The sequence below is a fragment of the Etheostoma cragini genome, chromosome 22, assembly GCF_013103735.1.
Source record: "Etheostoma cragini isolate CJK2018 chromosome 22, CSU_Ecrag_1.0, whole genome shotgun sequence".
NCBI classification, from domain to species: domain Eukaryota; kingdom Metazoa; phylum Chordata; class Actinopteri; order Perciformes; family Percidae; genus Etheostoma; species Etheostoma cragini.
Genome location: NC_048428.1, coordinates 14,223,982 through 14,243,559, shown reverse-complemented (window position 1 = coordinate 14,243,559; position 19,578 = coordinate 14,223,982). Strand labels below are relative to the sequence as shown.

At 41.6% G+C, this 19,578-nt stretch overlaps 1 protein-coding gene across 1 annotated transcript in view; it reads right to left on the bottom strand.

The window, feature by feature from the left end:
• The window catches only part of csrnp1b (cysteine-serine-rich nuclear protein 1b), a 12,766-nt gene extending 12,017 nt beyond the window's left edge, over positions 1-749 (bottom strand). Inside the window, exon 1 of the mRNA XM_034861661.1 lies at positions 479-749. The gene's annotated coding sequence lies outside the window, so the exon portion shown is untranslated. The remainder of the gene's footprint in view (positions 1-478) is intronic.
• Positions 750-19,578: the final 18,829 nt, after the last annotated feature.

Sequence of the window (19,578 nt, the reverse complement as noted above, 5' to 3'; positions counted from 1 at the left end):
AAAAAAAAAAAAAAAAAACGCCAGGTGTGAGCTGTGAAGTTCCCCCAAAACCTGATTAATCAGCGATCGATTTACATAATCAATAAGTGAATGGAGCGGTTTGTTGGAATCTCGCCTAAACCAATAAACATGTTTTTATTCCTTCGCAATCAGATTAAATCCCCTGCTTGTAAACCAGCCCAATTAGTTAAAACTCACTTCAGTTAAGCAGCCAACCATGTCACTATGTAGCCGACAATAAACGCGTCAAGTTAAACGACTAAATGAAGTGTGGGTAAAAGGGAACCCAGCCAACAAACTGTAAAGATTCATTTGTGACAACATATCGGCACACAACTACACAAACAGTGCATTTAAAAAGGACTCCAACACAAGAGAAAGAGCATTCAAACTATCTGGCTTCCCTCCTCCGCTGAGGTTAAACACATAAAAAAAACGGCGTCCAGTCACCCACCAGCTCCATTCTGTGTCTACTCACCACCAAGTCAAGTATCCGATCACCATTAGGGACTAAACAGCGTTGGATAAAGAGCCGATGTGATAACAGTGGAGTAATCCAGTATGGTACGAAGAAATGCAGCGCTTATCCCCGCATCTAGACAGCTCTCGGTGCTATTGTCTGCGTGTCTCCGCCGCACGGGGCTCCGTACCAGCTGAAGCGCTTCCCTTGTCTGTAGCAGACTGCCGAGAAGCGCAGCCTTTTTCGTCAGTGGAAAACTCCCTCCTGGCGTCTGGTCTGACGCAGGCGGTGACACAGGGAGGCTGCCCACGCCGCTTCCTGCCTTTCCTCTTATGTGACTGCATATGTCCGTGCTACCTGCATTAGAAAAAATGCATAGGTCATCTAGCCTAGCAGCTTAATATAATAATTGGCCCTAATAATTATAAAATACCCACGAGCCCTTAAAGTGCCTCAGGTGGTGGGTTTGTGCACAGCCTAGATAGATAGATAGATAGATAGATAGATAGATAGATAGATAGATATAATTATGCCTAGGATTTACAAGAATAGAATATGATTAGAAAATTAAATTGAAAAAAAACACAAAACTAGAAACTATGTAAAAACAAGTTTAGGTAAAAGCTTGAAAACTGAATTAAAAACTAGAAGTCTCTGTTCAATTAAAAAACCCTGACTTATCTGAAAAATGCATTGCAAAGCTGAAAACTGGGCTTTGGAATCACGTGGTTTTAACAGGACAGCAAGAATATAGACTACTGTATGGTGTATTGTCTTGTATGTGGTGCTCTTAACTGACCATATAGCAAGTAAGACTGTAAAACCTCCATTTCAGAGGATATCCAGATTCTTCTCTTCATGAGCTAACTGGTGCAAAGTGAGAAGTAGTATCGTCAGTAGACAGATATCATCATCTCTAATATTGACGTGGGAGGTGTTGCAATGGGTATGTGGCTCATTTCCAGTTAAACAGAAAATACTTAGACTATGAAATGACTAAATAAATTGACTCACGTTTTTCAATGGAACACAAAAGTTGAACCACAGTTTCAAAGGTAACAACTGCTTTTACCATAACAAGTGATCAATATATGCTCCTAAAAGGATTTAAAGCATCGGGCACTCAGACTCGTCTGATCTAAAGTCTGTATATACTTTTAATAGTTTTGCATCAAAGAGACAGTTTAGTTTTTAGTGTTTAGACAAAATAATAAACACCATTTACTTATCAGGAAACCATGAGATACAGTTGAAGTTACACATGATGAGTCATTCTTAGGCCGATTATTTTATTTTTAAATGCAATATCCTAAATGGTGAAGTTTATGCTCCGGACTATTTCTTGGAAGGGAGCCATTGCCAGGCAGCAGGTGGACATGGAGACACCACAAAGCTACAGCTCCAAACTATAATTCTTTAAATTTGACAACTGTAAGGCCACCACAAACAAATGATATAGTCCGGGGTTTCCTGATAACTTCCTACAGACATGTCCTGGAAGGAATTATTTAAAATGATGTAATTTTGAACACTTTTTTGGGGAGAATAAAAACAAAAGTTCTATAACAATTAGTTGAGTTAGTTGGATTTCTGAGCAGTCGTGCAGAAGAACTTCAATAAATACATTTTCTCTATGATTTGAAGACCAATCATTTGAATTCCACACTTCTGTAAACACCGATTGGAACAATCTGCAACCGATTTCTCTAGAAGGAGCAGTGTCACACACCCTTCCCCTCTTCTCCTAGACCCGTCTCAGGTATTTATAAGTCTCGCTGCTCGCAGTGAACGCGCTGACATGCTTTGCTTTCATTCTCAGCAGGACCTGAACACTGAGGCAAAGTGTTCCGCCAATGTCAATACAGGTGCTTGACTCCGACATTTGGGGAGAGGCCTACTAAAGCTGTGTACATAGAGCCATGCTAATTGTCTCCTGCTAATAGAGGGTCCTTTTCTCACCCGCCTGTTGAGCCCCATTTAGGGCCTCGCCCTCAGAGGTAAAGCAAGCACACTAAGCTAAATGACAGCAGATAGTCCCATTAGTGCTCCTATTGTGTCTGTAGTTTCTCAGATTTTAAATTAAAATATGTTTATAATTAAAATATAATGAAATTAACACACGATACAGAGAGAAAGTGTGTGGATCCACTTGTTTTCAGTCACTTGCTTTGGAGGTAGTAGTTTCACTTGAGTCATGCATTAGCATGTAAACAAGAGTGAACGGCTTTGTGATAATGAATGTGCTTGATAACAGAGATTATAGCTAGCCACGCAACTTATTTGTGAAGCCAAAGTGAAAATGTGAGAAAAGCTGCTGATTCACAACCCAAAGAGGATGTGCTGCTGTGCCCAGAAATAGAAATAAATGTCACAAAACAACAGTTTAACGGTTAACATTTAAGACCGATTCTGACTCATAAGTGAAAAACATTTTGGTTAAAGGAATCCACCAAACACACATTTTCTCAGTAAATAGTCAAGATCATGGTAAATGCTATATGCATTTCATCCCATACTGTACAGCCTAATTGCACTGCGAGGAGGCAAGGAGCAATTTCAAATGTTATTGCAGTCTTCGCATTGTTGTTATCGCAACTCGGAAGAGGGGTAGAGGATCAATCTGAGACGTCACAAGATGATTTGAAGGGAAAAGGGAAGGAAAAGAGAGCAACATATTATGCTATTTTTTCTAATGTATGCACATTTATTGTAAAATACTGCATTATTTTTCTTCATAAGGTATCTTTAATCTTATTAACCTAAACATTGTTCTAGCCACTTTGCTTTTAGGCGGGGCAGGGCAATCAAATATATAAATGAACAATTATCAATTAGCCTAAATAAACACTTAATAGTGCAGTTTGCATAATAGTTTGCACCTTTGTTGTTATCTCTGATCAGACAGAAGATGTAATAATACCGTCTCTGTTATGTTTTTGTGTTTCCAAGATGTTGATTACAGTAGGTGAGGATGTGTGATGTAGTAATGCTAGTAGTGTGAACCAGGGAGCTTGTATGTCCAGACAGACTTCACCCAATTAGCTCTCCCGTCGCCCTGTGACTCTTTAGGACACAACAGTGAATCACCAACGGCCCCGAGGAAGAAACCAACAGTCACATGAGCAGCAGTCACAGCTGTTACTGAGGAATTCTGCTCTCTTTACAAAAAAAATGTATAATATTCACCAACATTAACAATTAGCTCTCTGTTTGAAAAGTTCCCCAGAGCCTGGAGACATTCTTCCTCACTCTGCCACTTCTGTGGTTCGCTTCAGCAAAAAGCCTATTTATAGTAGCAAACATCAAATCACTCACACAGGTTCAACAATGTTGTTCTGACGGACGCACATTATGCAATCTAGGTAGCAGAAAGACTTGTTGTGAGTTCTTGCCCTGGAATTTGGTCTTTGAAGAAGTGTCCTTCGTGAAGTTCTCTTGGGATAAACAGGAAATGTCTTGGTGGTGGAACTCGTGCTTTTTATGTTGCCCTTTGAAGTCGTCTTGGTCAAGCCCATCAATTCTCTTTTTGATAAACAAGGAAAAGTTCCAAGGAACAGTGCGACTCAAACATGTTTACCCTCACTTCTAAGAGAAAGAGCTGCGTGTATGTGTGTTGGATGGGGGGGATGGTAGCCATAGTGCCAAAGCCACTGAATCAGGCCTGAATACATTAAGGCCACTCTCTTTAAAAGTGTGCCAGAGAGTTCATGGTGGAAGACACCCCTCCAAGAGCCCAATAATGGGCTGCAATGCTTTCCATCTGCAGAGGGAGAAAGGCCCGCGACTGCACGTGCTGTGTGGAGTAGGCTTAACAATGTATCAATTTATGGCCATCAGAGGCGTCATAAAAGTGCTCTTATAAGGTGAAGACTGGGGGTGTGGAGTGAAATGCCAAAGCCAACAATAAATAGCCGTGATTAAAAAATAAATAAAAGCATGTGACGATGTCAGCTGAGATTTAGAAATACTTTTCCAGAAAAGCCTGGAAATAAAACAAAGTATAAATTCACAACAACATTTGTGTTAATAGAAGTTGAGAAGTGTCCCCTGGAGGAGCGACAGAGCAGATGAGACAGTCTGATGTTGTTGTGGTGGTCAGACCGGGGCAGACGGACACAACGGGGCTCAGGGGGAGCTGATTGATGGCTCCAGCTGTCCCAGAGGAGAGGAACACAGGCAGACAGCTGGTCACCTGTAGCCCCAGACATGACTGTGATAGAGGCGCATGGCATTGTGTTTCACTGCAGAGGGCAACCAGTGCAACGCAGAGTTCATGCCACTGTTCATCACAGCCAAGAAAACAAGCGGCGAAGCTACAGGGGACAATACTTACTAGGAATAGAAAAGCACTTGAGGAAAAAGATTTAGCAGAGGAAAGCGTGCATAAGGCTAATTTATTGGATTTTGTGCAGAAAGAGCTATTCAGCTCTTGTTCAACACCTGGACACCTCATCATCTTTTAATGACACTGCAGCCCTCTAAATCATCCAGTTTTTGTTTACATAATTTCATAGAGAATAACGGTGTGTTTTGACATGTTACATGAGAGAGAAAAGAAGAGATGAGCTCACCCAGGCACAGGGATTAATCCAGAAGCAAGAAGGAAAGAAAAGAAAAACACCCTCCCCCTCTGCAGTTGGCCGGCCAATCAGCACGCAGAGGAGCTGGTTGGTACTTGGAAACCAAAGAATCTGTGTGTAGTGATATGACATCATGAGCTGCCCATTAAAGGAGAGGTCACTTTTTCTTTCAATCCTTTTTCCTCCACCTTTAATGATGAGAGAGGAAATGAGATATTTTCCAAAAACGTCTGAGGAACAAAGTCACATTCCAGCATCTACCTTTCTTTATTTTCTTTCCTCCTATAGAGAAAACACAAAAGGATTGTCTGAACATGGATACTTTAGCAGTCTAACTATAAGTAGTCGTGTTCAGCGCTGAGACAGGCACTATTCATAAATTCAACAACTTGCCTCTGCTGTTTTCCTTTGTCACCGCAACACTGAGACAAGAAATGTTCAGTTTTCAATGCTTCCATTCATTAGCTAACAAACAAGCACTATGGTTGGGTTGCCTTCCCTGCATGCAGTATGGGGTTACTCTTACTGGTTCTCTGTGCTATGTGTCTTTAGCTTTAGTGGACGAAAAGCTGCCAGTTTGTGTTTACTAGGCAACGTCACAGGGTTGTCTGACTAATGCATTCTGGATTGTCTCTCCCAGGACGTTTGTTCAATGTTTTATTCATCGGTGTGAGGTGTTATAGACTTCCCCTGACATAATACTATTGATTGCTTAATAGACTATCAAAAAACAGCCTGGTCTCACAGAATTCTGTGAAATGATCACTGCTATGAACTATTACCAGCTCATTTTGTGACGGTGGCCCGGAATGTGTGAACATTTTGTATCGCCACCACGGAAAACAATGCCAAAGGAAAGTCGATGAGCAGGGGAACCCTAACCCTATAGCAACACAGGACTTTCACCCAGGAGACCGGAGACTGTGTCCCGCATGTCACGATTCTCAAACCCTGCCGTCCCTTTCTTCTTTCAACCCGTTCTTTTACTAAACTAACCCACTCTTCTTTTCCTAAACCCAACTTGTCCGCTGTATACGACCGTCCCGTTCTTCTTTTCCTAAACGCAACCCATTGCTGTCCCAACAACCGATAACCTTTTCCCTAACTTAAGGGGCCTTGTTCATTTAACAGAATTATTCCGTGGGCCAATTACGAGATTTTCGGGGATTCTGTGAAACTGGCACAGATTGTTGAGGAAAAAGATTTAGCAGGGGAAAGCGTGCATAAGGCTAAATTATTGGATTTTGTGCAGAAAGAGCAATTCAGCTCTTGTTCAACACCTTTCATTTCAAGGAATTCAGTGAGATCAGGTTGCCAAAAAATGGTCTCATTCAAGGCATCCGAACCTCAAAAAGACTTTAATTTTTATTACGTTTCAATTACATTTTCAAAAAATAGCACTACAAGTAACAGTTAGTTTCCCAATTATCATCAATTAATGAAGAAATAGTTTGGTCTTTGGAATGCTTCTGAAGCTACACCAACAGTCTAAAACCCGAGCGATTCCACTATCTACCACAAACAACAAAGACAAGTCATGCTGAAACGATCATTTGACTAAGTGATTAGGCGAGCCACGGAAAATTAATCTGGAACTACAATTTATATAACTGATTAATCATTCAATTTCTTAAGCAAAAAATTAAACATAATATCTTTTAACAAAGTGAGACATTTGAATATGTTAATATTCAGATATTTAATGGACCAAAAGGATTGATTGATTGATCATGATTCTTTGATTAATCAACAATGAAAGTAAATTACAGACGTACAGACCAAAGTATGGTGGTGGACTGGTAGCGGGAGAGGTGCCAGTTCACCTCCTGGGCATAGCCAAGATGCCCTTGAGCAAGGCACAAACCCCCAACTGCACCTTTCATGGGGCAGCCCCCCCTCACTCTGACATCTCTCCATTAGTGCATGTACAGGTAATGAGCATGGGTGCAATTCAGGCCTGTGTGTATTGGTGTAAATTGTAATTTTCCCTTGTGAGACTAATAAAGGATGCATTATTATTATTATAATTATTATTATTTTTATGATTAAAAGTTGGTTGAAAATGCAGCAACCTCTTCAAAACTGAGAACTTGGAACTAGTTCCTTTTTTTTGTTGTTGCTTAAATAAGGATTATAGACGTAACGTCAGTGATTCATTTTCAACTGATTGACTGATCAAATTAATCAACCTATTTTTTCAGCTCTAAAAATATAAATACACATTAAAACTGACCATTTAATAAACAAAAACTACACATGAGGTATATTTAGGGCATCCAGGTAATCCTCTGCTTTCCAAACCTTGACATGAGACAGATGGCACTGGCACCTAGAATATTAATAGGCTGAATCTATTATTGCAGGGTTTTGAACTGAGAAGCGACCAGGTAAGAGATCAACCAAACAGCATCTGTCACTGCACAGATACGATGTTCACAGGAAGCCGTTATACACAACCAAAAGTGAAATAAGAGGTGTGTAAATCTGGCGCTGAAAGGGTTCAACATGAGCGACACAGGAAGGGGTCCCCTGTTCAGAGCATACCAATCACATTGCTCACCAAAACTCCAGTTATGGCTGAGCTAGACCTCACTTCCACTCCGGACCCTGCAATTGGCATTCATCTCAGCCACTTCATCACAAAGACGCTGTGATCATCGTAGCCCTCTAAGCTGCCATCACACTCTCCTCAATTGCTGTGAAACTACTGTCAGTGCTCAGTGCAGCAGTGTTGGTGGGACACATGTCTTCCAGAATTTACTGCTCCTGATGGCTCTCTGCATTGCCCCAAAAAAATCAATACATGGCAACCTGTGCTTTATGGCTACATAACGGTTCTGAAAGATGTAGTGCACACTGATATATTAGCTCAGTTGAGTGCCAGACAACAAAAGCGAAACTCATCTGCTTATTTTCCTTTTACTGCAGCACTTCCTCATTGAAATGTTTACATGCAGCACACGTGCTTACAAAGAAAAGACAGAGGCCTCAGGAAGCGTTTGCCTGCGAGTGTCTCCTCTGATACTGACACAGATCTGATAACAGGCAGATCATGCAAATGGTATGATTTACACATATAGCACGTTTTGTCATAGTCCCTGCACTGTGAAACAAAGTGATTATCACTAAATCTGACCAGCGATAACTTACTCTCATACCTGCACTGTGTAAGTTATACTGAGATGTTTACAGAAAACAGATTGGCTTTGACCGAAAATTGCAAAGCACGTTTCTCTGCAACACGAAGTGAGAATCGGCCTGAATGTGATGGAAGTCCCTTGCGGAGTCACACTCTCACTGACACATGGAGAAGGAAACCACACACTGCCATGTTTACCGTCACAAACTGTGCGCTTCCTTCTTTTTCTCATTGTCTCGGGTAACAATTTCACAGTGTACAGTATATCATGACGTGACGCTGCTGGGAAAAAATGTGAGGCGGCTTACTGGAATTTCCAGCAATAACAGAAAACTGATAATGTTGTCTTGATAGTATTTGTGAGTCAAGTAGCAACAGCTCACTTACTATCTTTATTACTAAGAAAAGTAACAATTTAATATCTATAACTCAGCAAACAAAGCAAAGTTACTCATCAAGGATTCTGTCCGTGTGTGGTTTTCTTCAAACTATTTGTACAGCTAGCTGAACACACAATAAGTTGCTCTGAAAATGCATAAAGGCACAGATATACGGCAACAAAATATGTTCACCTTCCTAGGCTGTAAGCTAACACACATGTGTACACTTTTGAAAAAATAGTTTGAGATTTTGGGAAAATATCTTGACAAGAGAAAAACTTGAAGATTGACACCACTCTCATATCTGTACAATAAATCATCACTGACTGGCAGAAACGTATTTCTACATTTTGGCCTTTTCATTTTTTTTTCGTAAATCAATGCTATTGGTCACCCGCTGTCTCTTGGTTTTAAAAATATTTATACAGTTTGAGTCAATTTCATCTGATTTCCTCTGAACTAAATAGCTGGTTTTCAAATTTGCCTTTTTTCATTCCCTTAAAGAGACAGTCCAACATGTTTTTTGCCTGACAACATTTAGCTTAGCATAAAGACTAAGGCACGTTATGTATTGTTTGTGTAATCCATACACAAACCTAACAATCCACTGAAATTAGACAGTCACTGCTCCTGGACAAAAAGTAGTCCCGCACATAGCGCCCATAAAACCACCACCTTGTCGTTTTTACATTTCGGCTTCTGTACGGATAAAAAATCTTTGGTGTTGCTTTAACGCCAACAAAGTCTTTCCACTTTCCTATTAGGCTGTAAACTAACACACATTCTTACATTTACACAGCTATCAAACAACGCCTAGGCTGCAAAGGAAAACAGATCAGTGTGGGCCATATCAATAATATATTAATATATTCTGGTTATGTAATCCAGTTAGTTGTGTTAATGTCTGAATCAAGTTTGTACCCACTCTGTTAAAACAGCTTTGTACTGTAGTCACTTAACTCAATCTCTGCTCTGCAGTAGTTGGTTTTCATCAAACAAAATCAGCCTGTAATGTCTAATGAGTGGCATTTTTTCACTTGGGGGGATGGAGGACATTACGCTGGTGGTAATGGGGGAATGGCAGGGGAGGAACAGGTGGGGGTGCTGGGGGACGTGCAGTCGCTGAGGCTCGGAGAATCTGCATCACAGCATGCTGCTGTTACCACGACTACAGTGACATGCAGGCCAAGTGCAGGTGCCAGGCCCAATGTGAGGCCCAATTAGAGACCCCGGGAGAGGGAGGATAATGAAATCCAGCCCCGGATTGACGTGGGTTAACAAAATAAGTCCACAGTCATTTAGCGTTTAACAAAAAAAAAAAGAGAACCGAGAGGATGTCAGGGCAGGAAAAGTGGTCACAGTCCCCTGGACAATCATTCAGATTTATTGACTGACAGACTGAGAAGTCTATTGGACTTGGTACTGAGCTATATGAGAATTTTATATTGATTTCATCGCTTGTATGTCTATCATTTTCACGTTTACCACACCTTCCCTTCCTCTCACTGACTGCCACTCCCCCCTTCTCTCTTTTTTTTTCTCTATCAATCCACTTCAGCTTTTTCTCAGTCTGCATTCTCACTTACTCTGAAACACACAAACTTACTCCAGAACACACACACACGCACGCACGCACGCACGCACGCACACACACACACACAACACCACTTCAACCTCCGGACTAACCGGTCCAGAATGGCCGCAGAATGTGAGAAAGGAACAAGTAGCAGTGTTTACCGAGCACTACTGTCCACACATCCGTTCCCACAATGGCCCCATTGAGGGTGGGCCCAGGTTAAAGCCTTTTTAAAAGGCTTGTTCAACACTGAGAAGAGGGGCCACATACCCGAACTGCAGGGAAGGGGAGGTGGGGGCAGGAGAAGGATTCACAGCGGGCTCCTCATACTCCACTACAGCGTTTGATTCAAAGCAAAGCTTCTGTTGTGCTGACAATCCTTTTTCTCTCCCTACACTTCTACTTTTTCCTTTTTTCTGAGTTTATATATATATATATATATATATATATATATATATATATATATATATATATATATATATATATATATATATATATATACACATATATAAATATAATATAAATAGTTTTTCACTTCTTGTCTGTGTGCAAACGTGGAAGTGCCAAGTTGAACAGAGGACAGGGGCCAACAGAAAGGGAGAGGACAGAGAAAAAGGGTGGGAGTAGTAGTAAAAGCAGATAGTTTTGGGAGGGAAAAGCAGGATGGATGGGCAGAAGGGAAGAAAGACAGAGTAAAGGACAGCGAGGGAATATTTTGCCCTCTACCATCCCTCCTTCCCGCCTTTCTCTTCTCCTTATGTGAAGGACAAGCCTGGCGGGGCTGCGGTCTGGCCCAGTGATTGTGTACGGCGCCTTACGGTGCCTCACGCAGGAACCCCATTAATCACTGGAGCAGGTCTCTCACTCCTGGACACAAAGACCCCACACGCCGACTACACTGCACACACTTGCAAACACACAAACACTATGAATTCTTGCAGATCTGCTTGTGCATGGGAGAGAAAGAGAAAAAGAGAGAAAGAGAGGTAAGTAGATTCCTAAGTGTTTTCAAAGAAGTGCACGCAATTATTTCTAAAATGTTTTGGCAGCGCTCAGCAGAGAGAACTGAGAAAGGAATGCCAAATAGTTTGGAGTCACACCAAGAGAGCAGTCTTGAATCGGTTTAGCATTTAGTCATGGGGTGAATTTGTTCCTACAACGCAGCACAGTCCTGATATTTAAAACATTCAAGTGCTGTGATTCCAAAAAGGCTTAATTCATATTCTTCCTTATGGTGCAATAAAAACAGTATCTGATCTAATTAAGCAAGCGAGCAAATAGCTAAAGATGACTCGGGTGTCCTGAGAAATTAGATAACAGTGCAAATACATGCAGGAGATACACATATTATCACACAAGTCAAGTGGGCAATGTTTTCCAAGTCATTTGGTAGAGAAATCCCTGAAGCAATTCTATTTCCATCAGCTGCGTTGAGCGTGAGTCCATGTGTGCACAGCCCGTCTATAGTAGGAGCCAAAGAAGAGACAACGCTGAGGTCATCCCCTATATTAGGACTACAGGCTCCTCTTACCCCCCAACATGCACTGCAAAAATAATAATATCAACTTTAACAAGTCATTCACTACCACACGCAGTTACAAAAACAAAATAAAAACATGGAAATTGCATCATTGGGTTAGATGATTACACTTACACTTAGTTTTTTACTAAACCTAGGGGAAAAAATCATTGGACTAAAAGTTGACATTCACTGGAAATATTTATACTTTTCACACTGAAAAAATAAGCATATTTTTTGCATTAACAAATTTTAATGTTTGAACCTGCTTAATATGATGAAACAAATCACACTCTTACCAACAAGTTAATTTTCCAACATGTTTGTTTGTTGTCTAAACAGCTGCAGAAACTGTCCTTTTTGGTTTAAGATGCAAACAAGATATTGGATTGATTGATAGCACAGGTCTGCAGGTTAAGGAGGTGGAGGAATGTGGAGTTGTCTGGCATGCGAAGAGACAATCATCATTGTCGGCGTGTGTGCATGTGCGTGTGTGTGTGTGTGTTTGCCTCCTCCTCCTCTCTGCCTCTCAGACATTCCCCTCTCATACCTAATCCCAGCCCAGCCACTATAATTTACTGCCCCATTGGTAACTAGCCATCGACAGGGAGGAGATGAGGAAGAGAGGGGGAGAGGCAGGAGCTAGAGGCAGACTGAGGGTCAATGGCTATATCGAGCACATAAACCCCCATGTAATGAGCAATATTTGTGTACCGGGAGGAAGGTCGTCGAGGTGAAACGGAAAGGGAGTTGTACGTCACATACAGACAGAGGACTCCATTAGTCAAGAGCTGAAAAGCTCATGTATGATTGGTTTTTGCATGTGCAAGCAAATAAACTGAAACGGAAAAGATGACAGATGCAAAAAGCTTTCTTACTTTTTGTTGTGCATAATTTCTTGTGTATTTTTTCTTAGTGTTTTTTGTTTGAAGCCAAATGTGCTGCTTGCTTATAAAAAAGATTTCTTATCTGAATGAGACAAAGAGAGGTAAGCAAAGATAAAAATAACACGACAAAAGCCATACGCTAAAAGGGCCATTTGTTTCCATTTAAACGCAGGCGTTAACTGTCATGTGCGACAGAGTGAGTCATCATCCTAATTATGTGTTATTACATAATCAATTTGGCTATCGTGATAAAGCAGATTAGTTTCTAAAATCCTGCGTGCGGCACAGTAGAAATGCAAAGTGAGGGCCGACACTTTGTGTCCATCAATGCTGTAAATACTACTGTCTAGCTGTAATGTTAACAGATCAAAAACACACAACAAAGTGAATCCAATCAGTGCTGAGCAGCTGACATCGGCCTGTGTAAACACATTTTATGATTTTAGACGGAGTGTTTTTTTTGGTTTATGGAAAAGCTGAGCCTTTGTGGAGAGATTAAGGCAGCAGATCACCGGGGTGTTTATCAGATTTGATGTGCATTGTGGCTACTTTAATCATCTCAGTTGTAACACAACATCACGCTGTACCCATGTACACGCATACCCTATATATGTATCCAGAGCCTTCAGGCCTGTTCCACCCCACACTCATCCCTTGCGGTGAATGCCCCGCTGGGATTGGCCCAACATAAGCCCCTTTCTAACTGATGGGACTCATGGACATGGAGTGACAGCATGTGTTTCATGATGATTAAACGCTGAGTGAGGAGCCCATTAGTGAGCAGGCATCACACCTTCAGCTGCTGTTAATCATCCAAACAATACACTTTATCTGTCTTACAAACAATGGATCCATAGTCACGGCTCATCAGCTAAGAATCTATCTGCAGCGCTATCAGCACTTGTTCTGGTAACAACTATGATACCCCCGATGACAAGTGTTTGTTCGGTGAGAATAGGTGTGATGGCAGAGCTAACTGATGTACATCAGGGTGCTAATGGCGCCATGATACTCCAATTAATTAAACTGGTAAAAGCAAAGCGTGTCTATTTATTTATAGCTTCCTGGAGTTAATTCTTCCGTAGATCAGGTCCGTGTTTGCAGGTGTGATTAGACAGCGTGTTGATGGAATCTGACTCTACTGCACTATGTGTCAATTATATGCTTTTCCTGACATAACCAATAGGGCAGGGGGTAGAAGTTACAGCATGGCAGTTGTGGTGAATTTAATAAAGCCCTTTAAGAGGGCACAAACACGAAATATTGCAGCCTGTAAATCTTTTATAATCTAATTACGAGCAATTTGGAAATCCTTTTCAAACCATTTATAGGTGTACTCTTAATCCAGAATGTTGTTATAACCGCACTCATCTGAACACTCTGTTTGCATAATTTATTAAAATCCAGCTAGAAGATGTACAATTGGTTAACAAGGGCGAGTTCTGTGTTGTTTCTAGAAGACTTGTGACCCACATCTAGTCTGCAAAATTCAACAACAGTGGCTTTTTAGATAAGAGGAGGTATTACAGAATAACATGTTTCCTTTCAGTCTGATTAATGCATCAGTGACAGATGCTGAGGGGATTAGGTCTAGATTAGTATCCTTTCCACCGACTCTGTTTTCCTCTGTTTGCCACATTGCCTTTCCCGTGGTCCTTTTTAAGAAACAAACAAGATCAGCCTTCTCTGCTATTTTTTGTTTTTTACACAGCAGTTGTTGTTTTTATGTTGTTTTGTCAAATAAGTCTTGTAGACCAGATTATTTTTTCCACTTTCACAAATTGACTGTTGGGCCTCATTTCATACAACTGCTTAACCAGGTACTGTTACACAAAAGACTTTCCTGCGTGGTTTGATTGATTTGACTTCACTTCTCAAGCACTCTGTGTACTCTTGTTTTTAAGCGTGACTCATCATTTCACCTTTATTACCCTGACTCATCAGTCTTGGAGACCATGTCTCCGCAGGATACAGGAGGTTTTATTTTTTCCAGATAAAGCTGGCAATGGGATGGACCGCTTCTGCACGGATTCTGGCGCCTGTTTAGCCACCCAGAGATAAAGCTATCAGCGGCACGGCCTGTTCTCCATTGTTGAGAAGAACACCGAGACCCTAATGAAGTGCATGTAAGCAGCATAAAGGGACCAGGGTGTGTCTCTTCCTCTGTAAACTGAGTAACGCCGGTTTTCTCAGTGTTTCCTAAAACTGGATATTCACAAGCAGATGTCTGCTGGCGCGGACTGCCAGATTATGACAAAGGATTAAATCGCCTGATTCCCACATCACCAACCCACTGTGTTTGTCTTCCCTCTTTAGCCACAATTTATGGGCTCTGTAGAGCCAAGATAGATCGAGTTTAAGCCTCAGAGGAGTAAAGAGGGGTGCTAATCGTCGGAATAATTCCAGTTAAGGGCAGTGATTTGGGATTAATAAAAATGCAAATTTACACAGATGTGATGGAATGATTTCTTGTGTTAATGACATGTTGTGGCCAAGAGCTGACATGTTCAGCACATATGTGGTTTCATCACTGATTATCAAAACACCATATTTTGTGTAAAGAAAACAGGCAAAACACGTTCATTGGAATTGTTTGACAACTTGGGAAAGATGCTTACATTTGCTTTCTAGCAGAGTTAGACGAGAAGGTTGATACCGCTGTCATGTGGGATAAATATGTCGGCGCAGCCTGTTAGCTTAGCACAACGACAGGAGACAAGGGGAAGCAGCTAGCCAGTTTCACTTGTCTTATTTTGAAATTTTCCAGCAACATACAAACGTTTCTACCTAAATACACCAAATGTGTTTGCAAATGACAAATTTTAAAACTCGTGGTATAAAGTTTGGTCAACTCAAACACAAAAACCTAAATTTATACCGTGTGTATTTTTGCACCTGAGTTGGGCTGTGTTTTGGCCGGATTCCGCAGTTGAAGGCTTTCACTGAGATCACAAAAGCAACATGATAATTTGGCTGTGATCATTTGTCAGTCAAATGAAGAAAGGGTAAGCCCTACTTAGATATCCTGTCCAGAGGAATCTCGCCTTTAAATAAACCGGTTGTCATGTAAAGAAAACTTGTGAATTACCTCGCTATAAGGCTGCACACATCTCATCTCTGTTTCCATTGAAAAGGGCATTTTGAGTTGCTTTTGGGTCCACTGGTTCCACTGGGTTGTATTAGGGAGCAAACCTCCCTGCAAACTATAATTAACTGACTAATTAGAGTTGATAACAATGATGCTAAAACTAGTCAGGGTAAAAATAAATGAGCTATCTTTCAAAAACAAACACGAAAGAGACTAAAATAAACAGAACAAAACCTACCACACATGATAACCTGCCATTTACAATCAAAACATAGATTTTTGGTTTTATTTCTAAAGTACTGAGACAATTTTGCTTACACACTGCTTATTTCTAGTGGATGATTTATATACCAAACCTGGCAGACTATCATTTGTGTGTGTTTTAACGCAGAGTCCTACTGACTCTTACAGTTTTGCGGATCACCCAAAATAACACTGTGTGTTTGTCATTTAGGGATAATGTAGCTGGCTGGCAGGGAAGAGCAGAGCGGCAAAGCAACAATTAGAGAACTGTTCTCTCTGGCTCATGAACAGGAGACGAGAGGAGGTCACTGTTTTCATTTGGTCAGGTTTGCTTGGCCCGCAGTGTGATAATCAGCTGGCAAACTGTTTTACTGTGGGAGAGTGCCTCGGCGGAGGAGAGAGTTGAAAGCAGGACGTATACCCTAACTTCACCTCAGACTCTTTATTCACTGCAGGGAAATGTCGTGTAAAATGAAAGATCCACATTTCTTTTCAGCTGTTTACAGTCTTGACTTTGTTGATGTGCATTTCTATTCATAACCTCCCAATGGACGAATTTTCCCTCATGCATGCGCATCACACAAGAGGCAACACTTTTGACCACAGTGTATACGAAGAGGAAAGTATCCTGACAATCCCGTTCTTTGTTTGCAGTAAACGCTCACGGCGATCACCTATGACTGAAATGGCATTGGCAGCTTTCCAGGTGTGTGTGTGTGTGTGTGTGTGTGTGTGTGCGTGTGCGTGACTAAGTGTACAAAAGACAGAGAGAGGGCCAGTCAGGCGCCCGTGCCTGACTGGCACTTGGTTTGCCTGTTTCCACACAGTCTGGGCCCCAGAGGAGGATTTACAGGCCAGATAGGATTAGACTCCCTCTCTTTACACAACAGTGATGGGGATAAGGAGTCCGCAGAGCTCAGGAGCACTCCAAAGCCCCATTAATACACAGCAGCAGATGAGTACCTTAAACAGCTGAGCCCACTCTGTCCATGTTTGGTTATCAATGCTCCGCTGCTGTGCCATTGGTCAATTATGCTCGCAACCAGCAATTCCCCGTGGAAAATTCACAGAATGCACCAATTATCAGGGACATCTTCCTGTTACTGAGCTGAAGCCGCTTTTCAGCATTTCAGCTTACCAAAAGCCTAAAAATACTTCTGTACCTGCCATGCTGGTTGCCGTATCATCATATCACTTGATAAAATTAGGAGGGATGCTCACTTTTATGTACATTCTGTTAATTTTATCAGTATGGCAACCTGCAATTAAATAACCTGACAGTATCACCTGTGATTTTAACTCTCGGTTAGTCTCCCATGCATGCACGTCATCCTTGACTGCCTTTGTAACATTATTTGCAACTTTCGTTCTTCCTATTTACAAAAATATGCAATTTCTAAGTGAGGAATGGCCATAAGTGGACTCATAATCCAGCTTCAACAACCCCAGTAGGTAGGATGCGACCAGTCAAGGTGTTGTATTCCATACGGGTAGCTTATTGGATAAGGTCCTCCCTGTCCTGCGAGGGTTCAAAGAGTCCTAATCACATTAAGAAAAACCACTTGCGGCTTAGTTCAATCTAACAGCAACTCTCTCTCTGAGCCCGGATCAGACCTCCCGAGCCATCCAGACAAGACAGCAGCAGTCGCCCCTCATCAGACCCTCTGTTTGCTTCTCTGTGATCTGCTTGTATCACTTCCATCAATTCTTTATGGTAGCAGGCAACACATTGCTACTTTATTAGTTCTGTCCATGATGATTTATAAGCGGTCTGTCATCAAGGCGTGCTCTCAGCAAACATTTCTTCCCTCTTATCCCTGTCTTCAGAGCTTCAACATCATCTTTACCATCTCATCCTAAAGTCTCTTCTTCTTATCTCCTTCATTTGCTACCTCCTGCAGAGCGTATTGATCTCCCCACGATCTGCCAGCTACGGGTCCCACAGAGACTGCTGGGCTAAGTCTACAGTACAGGAAGTTAAAACAAGACAAACTGCTATACTAGACAAGTACCCCTAACAGAGGCCAACCTTCTGCACAAAATTATACTATGTTATTTTGGCGTGAATATCAATTAGATCACTCTTGTTGGGACATTTTCCTTCTTCCACCTTTCTTCTGCACTAAACAAAGACACATTTACTATGAGAAGTCGTTTAAGGAAACTACACCCTCAAATTCTGCAAAATAAAAGCTCCTAGCATATATAAAATTAGAGCGTTGGAGCGCTGTTCAGCTCATTGTTTTGATTTTGGCCTTATATTCCTTAGGTGGCCGGAAACAGGAGTGAATGCTAATGTTGTTCTTTATCTGCTTGATATGTAAATACAAATTATTTGTAAAGACACTGCTAGCCACTGGCTAACAAATTCCATAAACGGTGATAATTTGTTAACGTTGTGTTTATTGCATGTTTCTGATGGTTGCAGGTGGCAAACAAATCTGTTACTGCTGCTGTAAGTTTAAGTAAAGATCATGGTTTCAGATGATGGAAAGAATGTCAGTTTCAGATGTTTGAAATGAGCTGTGGTGTCCTGCATGAAACCTTCACACCCTTACTTTCTACTTAGCTATATAAAAGACTTTCTGTATTGGCAATAAATATCAGCCGGGGGTGTAAATTATATTAATATTAACAAAATTCCTCTGGAGTCTGGGCTGGGATTGAATCATTTTACAGTGTAATTTTGTTGTAAATGACTTGAATAATTTGTAATTATTGCTAATAGTTTTCACAACTGCCTGGAATGAGCCAAAAAAAAGTTTAATTTGACTGACTCTAAATCCAATGTTTCATGCCACCAAACTACTTGGTGGTGATGTGTGCTGCTGCACAGTATTCAAAGGCGAGGGGATCGACACGCAGCCAGTCAGACGGCACTCTGATGAGATTACTGCTACTCCACCGGTCTGTTCGGGTGTTTTAGATTAAAAAAATAACCAACTGTGGACACTGAGGACATTATTAACCGAGGTACTGGTACGGAGATGTGCTCAGGGCTTCATTTCACCTCCTCCTAAATCTCTTTCTGTGAGATTAGCAAGTATAGCTCGGGATGTGAACAAGCAAAGAAAGGGTGTAACAGCGATGGCAACCCATGAAAGAAGAGGGAGGTTGTAAAGAAGCCTGTTTCTGACTCCACACCAGTTTTCTCGCTTTTTTCTGTCCCTGCCACAGAGGGTCAGAGGGTCTCGAGTGGAGCTGTGCGTCTGGGTGATTACTGAGCAGCGAGGTCAGATCACGGTCACGGACGCTTACAAATAGAAATGTATGATCTCAAAAGAATGAGCTGCAACAAAAGCCTAAAAGGAAGAAAACTGAAACCCACAGCTGTGGAGGGATGGTGACTTGCAGAAGGGAGGAAAAGGAGGCTACTTTCACTGTCTGTGTTCAGCTCTCAGTGTACAGACCTGTAGACGGAGGAGGGGAAGCGAGGGAGAGAAGAAGAGAGGGAGGGAGGGAGGGAGGGTCAGCTGCATTTAGCAGGGGAAGCTTCCTGTGCGTGGGCCTCATGGCGCCGAGCGGGGGACGGGATTCACAATCCAACTTGCTGTCTCCACAAAACACCCTTTGCTACAAAACACACACACCCTCTGGCACCGACTCTGCTCTCAATTTCCTGCCTGTAATTCTGGCTGCTGGTCAGAGAAAAAGCAACTTCCTAACAGTGAAAGAGCCCGGACAATCTTTCGCTGCTTAGATCTGT